Genomic DNA, 6,000 nt, shown 5'->3' on the forward strand with positions numbered 1-6,000 from the left:
CCAAATATCAACACACTTTCCACATGAGGGTCTCAAGTAAAGGGCATTAAACACTACATACAATTCATTGTGCTTTCTATATTTGCTTTAGGTAGAATTTATGCACAGTAAGATGGTTTTCTACCAGTAAAGCTTTGTTGTTCTCTATAAATGTTTTTCTCAGATTCAAGTGCATCTAGACTAGATAAATGAATAGCCACGATTAGGTGATACCACTTCCGCTAGATCTTCTGGGGTAGAGCTTAAGGTATTTATCAATTACCAGTAGGAAGAACCTAATCTGAACAAACTTTACTGTGTTCACTTTGCATTGAAAACATCTGCATCTACAGGGCTTAACCTTCATATCTTCCCCTGCAATATTCCAGTACATGAACTATTTATATGTTTATAATAGCATTTCAGCATTATTTAGATAGATAGATAGATAGATAGATAGATAGATAGATAGATAGATAGATAGATAGATAGATAGATAGATAGATAGATAGATAGATAGATAGATAGATAGATAGATAGATAGATAGATCATTGATCCTAGGGGGAACTGCATGATGGGATAATGACATTTTCATGGATCACAAAACACAAGCTAAGTTACATACCTAGTCATAAATTAATTGCCTGTGTTCACAGTCTATTGTACATGATCATAATTTATACTATACATACATTAATACAAAGGTCAGTTTATACTTCATTAGACATGTACTGTCAAAATAAGCTTGAGATATCAGGTTATCTCTTGGAAATAAGTATAAGGAGAAGAAGCCCAGACTGTAAAAAAACAAACAAAAAAACAACAACACCTTGTTAAATTTATAGGACTTTTTAGAGTAGTTTTTCACTCAATTACACAAGTTGTCTAACCTTATCTAGTGTACATCTGGATACATGTTTTTTTGCTAGGTTTACAAGCCACATATTTTTATGTATCACAATATCTGAAGTGATAAAGAGATTACCTTTGAGATATGCTGAGTGTTTTATTATAGGCTGAAAGGTTCAGTAAACAAATGAACTTCCTCACAGCTTAACTGCGATATTTATTCATTCCCCAGACAGTGTTGTTAAATCCAGAACATTTCTGATCTTATAGCCTCAGCCAAGCAAAGAAGACTAGGTAATACTATCCACTCATAAACTCTGATGAGACCTGGTTTTCACTGACAAAACAAGACTCAGTGCTTATTAAAGCCTTAGGGAGAAGACATTGTACAACATTTTGATGATCCATTTTCCTCCCAATTTGGGAAGCTTCAACCACAGCAAAGTGCACATGATAACATATGACTTCACCACTACAGACATCTAGGAGACAGTGATCAAGCATTCAAGAACTTTTTCCGAACAACACATCCTTGAGTATATGTCATGATTCATCTTTAGGGGCATTTCAGTTGGAAGAGGTATGGATTCCACTCCCCCAAAGCAGTCTGAAAGGTGCCAAGAAGACTACAGAATTCCCATTTTCAGTCACACTGATAAGGAGGTATCCGACTAATGCCAAAAGCAGCGATAAACTTTCAAGAGGGTTCTTTAGAGATAACTGAAAGGCAACAACAAGCTTAGGGCTTTTGTGTGTCAAGCACATTATGTTGTGTCTGGGACAACATGGTTAAGGATTAGGACAGTTTAATGTGCTGAAAGAAACATTACATTTATGGCAGTTTGCAGGTGCTCTTCTCCAGAGTGACTTACAAATATTCAACAGCAGTTTACCCAAAATGCTAAATGACTAAAAACTGAATGGCTCTCCTCTAAAAATTAATTCTCTAAATGTGGCCTTTCCTTTAGAAAATAATTCTTTTATAACCCAAAAGTAAATAACATGTGAGGTTTGCCTTATACGAGTGTACAATGTAGTGCACAGTCATAAAGCACTTTTACATTTATAGGAAATCATGATGACTATTATTCATGCCATCTGTGCCTTTAAAACTACAATGAGAAATTAAGCCAAATTGAATTAGTTTTAAATGGTTGTGATCAAATAAATAACAACCATTAAATGTTCTTACAAGGCAACAAGTGACAGATGAGGCCAAGGTAATGGAAAGCATTATACAAACTGGGTGTTCACCTGCAAGCCTCCTACTGTATAGTATCTGTGAAACCATATACCTCATTTTTGCTGTAAATGCCTGTCATATGATTCCATGTGACACCAAATCTAACAACTTCAGTCAGCTCCAACAGCTCCAATTAAATCAACATAATTTTTCTCAAAAAATAAAATGATTCACAAATTATCACATCCCTCCTGTTGATAAAGTAACTTCATTGTTTTTCTTTCTTTCTTTCTTTCTTTCTTTCTTTCTTTCTTTTTTCCCAGGCATTGCTGAGGCCTAATATCGGTTGGTTTGACAAGTGTCTTGCTGAAAACCATGTCGAGAGTATACAGTCTTGCTGAAAAGTGGGTTAATTTGCTAACTTGTACTGTGAGTGAAGAGATCTCCATAGCAATTTGGTGGTGTTGTAGGAAAACAGTAATGCTCAGGGTTAGTGTCACTGATGAGGAGAGGGGAGAGTGATTGGGAGTGGCAGAACCATGGAAGTTTACAAATGTACCTCAAGGTCTACAGTGAGTCAGCACAGCCTGTGAGAACCGACAAGAGGAAAAAGCTTTAACACATCCTTCCCAAGGAAAGAACAGAGCAATGAGAGCATGAACCTTGGCTATGGGTAAAGATCTATTTATGTTTGTGGTTTGGTAATAAATGCAGTCTGCTTTAGTCCTCATACTGGAAGACCACTGCTGAGTGGTTTGCATGTTTGAGTGGTAGTCTAATACATCTGATTCAATGGCAGTTAATTATCAAACAATGGAAATGACGAATACTGCTTATATAAATTAGTAATATACATTTGAAAAAGAAAACAGGCCTTCAATGCAAAATGACTTGCTAAAAACTGAATATAGTAGTACCAGTAGAATACCAGTTGGCAGTTATAAAGTGAACTGTGTTATTGATGCATTTATATATATTGGACATGTTAATCAACTGAAACTATCCAAGTAGTAGCTACACACTGAATAGAAAAGTGGGAATACTCATCTGTGTTCCAAAAATAACTTTGCCACCCTCCACCCCCCCCCCCCCAAAAAAAAAAAAAAAACAACCTCTCAAAACAGATAATAAGAATGAAAACAAGCAGACATTAAGTGAATGGCTGAGATTTTCAGTCATGACCAAAAGTAGACTTTGATGCCTGTGTCTCTTGGCTGCCAACTAGTACAGTGCTTTAAAAGAGCTCTTTGTTATTAGATGCCTTTGGCGACAAACCAGTATGTAAACATAGGCTCATGATGGGTAGGGTCAAAAAGCAGCCAGACGCATACAGCTCATGGTTAGCCTGTCAATAAAACTACACAGCTGACTGCTCTCCCCAAACAAGATACATCTAATCATGCTTAGAAATCTTCAAACAACCTATGCATTATTAATTCAAAGTTAAAGCTTTTCTTTCTTTTACATTATAACAAAGCACTGAAGATATTATGTGAATTACAACAGATAAAGCAAAAATCACAAATAAAGCAAAAATCACAATTAATACTGTTATCTATCTATCTATCTATCTATATATCTATCTATCTATCTATCTATCTATCTATCTATCTATCTATCTATCTATCTATCTAAATAATGCTGAAATGCTATTATACTGATTCGGTAGCTTCTTCAGATTAATAGACAGATATTCAAATTAGGGAGATTCAATATCTTAGACAGTTTGCAGACTGACTGATCCCTGAAGGCCTTTATGAAAGAATATAGGAGGTAAAGGAAGTTAAGAATATCTGGTTCCTCTGTTTTCCTCATAAGGTCAGGGTTTGTTAGCATTAGACTTGAAGCTATGTTGACTTACTCTCCTAGAGAGTGGTTTCTATGTTTGCACATCAGTTTTCACAAACATGCTACTTCTCTCAATCTCTCTATAACACATATGCACATAGTAACAGCTGTAACTGTAAGCATTTATAGTGAAATGTACATTTTACTAGACCTGTGGCATTTTTACTACCAAGAAGCAAATGTATTTATTAAAATACCATTGATTATTAATTTATTAAAATAATTCTTTTTCTTTCTTTCTTTCTTTCTTTCTTTCTTTCTTTCTTTCTTTCTTTCTTTCTTTCTTTCTTTCTTTCTTTCTGTAGCCAGATAAATTAATTCAACACATTATACAATTTTGTATATATAGAATTATTCTCTTTAATGCCTTAAAGCCAAGCAGCATTATTTTAACAAGCAGAATTCTAGTCATAATAATGCACAGAGTTTGATGAGTTTGTTTTGAGGACAAATGCCATCTAAGATCAGAGGTCATGGTAAGGATTCTGCCTTTTGGTATAAGAAGATAAGGTGACTAAGCATAGCCTGGGGAGGTGTGGCTCACATTAGCTTCAAAGCAGAAGCTGTGTTCCCATTAGTTCACATGTGTACACACACACATGCATGCAGACACCAACAGAGAGAGGGAGAGTCAAATATTGTAGTATCATGTGGCCGCATTGTGGGGGTTCCTGGAAGGAGCCTACAGTTTGTCATCTTTGGCAACTGTGATATGCTCCTGACCCTTTAAATGGGCCATTTATTTTTTCTATTCCTGTCCAAATATTCCATTAATGGCACATGCATAAAATAATACATCTGTGTATCCAGTCTTTTATTATTCACAATGTACTGTAGATATGCACTGCAATGGCCTTAATGTTGAAATTATACCTCTTACAGGGTTTATCTACGTCTAACCGGACAATTTATGTGTGGCATATCAGTGTCAGTATAGTGCGTAAAACTGAGAGGTCAATGTAGAGCAAATGGTTTGCACTGCTGGTTCTTTTATTTTTACACATTAAAGTAGAGTATCTATTATGCAGTGATAGGTGCGCAGCCTCATTATGAATGAATGAGAGACATATCATTGTTATGTTTATTATGTGGTCACAGGTATATAATATTCATTAAATCTAATGATGGCTGTCCTTTTCCCCCTTCTAGGATGTTAGGGCTGAGATACCTGTGTGCCAGTCTTCCCTTTTCTTTGCTGTAACCACCCAATTCTCTCTGCACAGACCAACCTCCTGCAGGTCTACATACAGGCACAGGCACAGGCACATCGTGGTCTTGTTGTCCCAGTGGTGCTTTGCCTTTGCATTACCTCTCTGAACAGGATTATATGTGGATATGGTGGTCCTCCACCATTCTCGTTTGGCATACCATGGAACAGGTTGATCATTGCTTGTTTGTTCATTGCTCTTGTTACCAGCCAAGACTCACATAGTGTTCTTAGTGTTGAGTGTATTGAGCTTCGTATAGCCAGATGAGCAGACATATACATCTCAGAGCCGCATGGAGGAGTGGGTAGTACACAGGCATTGTAGATCTTTATTTTGGTTTTCAGTGCTATGGTTTGCTTCTAGGCCAACTGTAGCAACTCATTGAACTTGATCGCAACCAGCCTGATCTGACTTAATTTCCACCACACTCCCTGCATCGTCCTTGATCGTGCTGCCCAGGAATCTACTTTCTGGACCATCTGATCTCTAATCACTAGCTTCATGTCACCATCTTTCGAATTCTGTACCTATCTGCTGTATCTTTTTGACCATGACATTGAGGCCTGCCTCCTTGGTCTCCTCCAAGGCAAAAGTGAGCTCATATAGCTGGTCGTGGTTCCCAAAACATCCAGCAGATCCCTCTAAGGGACCTCACTTAAAACCTTCATTAAAAGTCAACTCAACCTTCTCTTCAGCCCCAGAACAGTCCATGGCTATGGAACACTGTACATGCACTTCCAGTACACCCCTGCCATTGCACCTGAGCCATGTGGTTCTATCACACACTGGGTGCCACTCTGAGATGTTTCAGACAAGACTCTTTCACACTGTGAGGGCTACACTATGCAGTCCTCCTTTCTGGTTTACCAAAAAGTAGATATAGGTGTAGTTACCTACTTTTCTCTGGCCCATTTCTTGCCCTTAACTTAACT

The sequence above is a fragment of the Electrophorus electricus genome, chromosome 14 (assembly GCF_041902795.1).
Source record: "Electrophorus electricus isolate QZ-2024a chromosome 14, ASM4190279v1, whole genome shotgun sequence".
In the NCBI taxonomy this organism is placed as follows: domain Eukaryota; kingdom Metazoa; phylum Chordata; class Actinopteri; order Gymnotiformes; family Gymnotidae; genus Electrophorus; species Electrophorus electricus.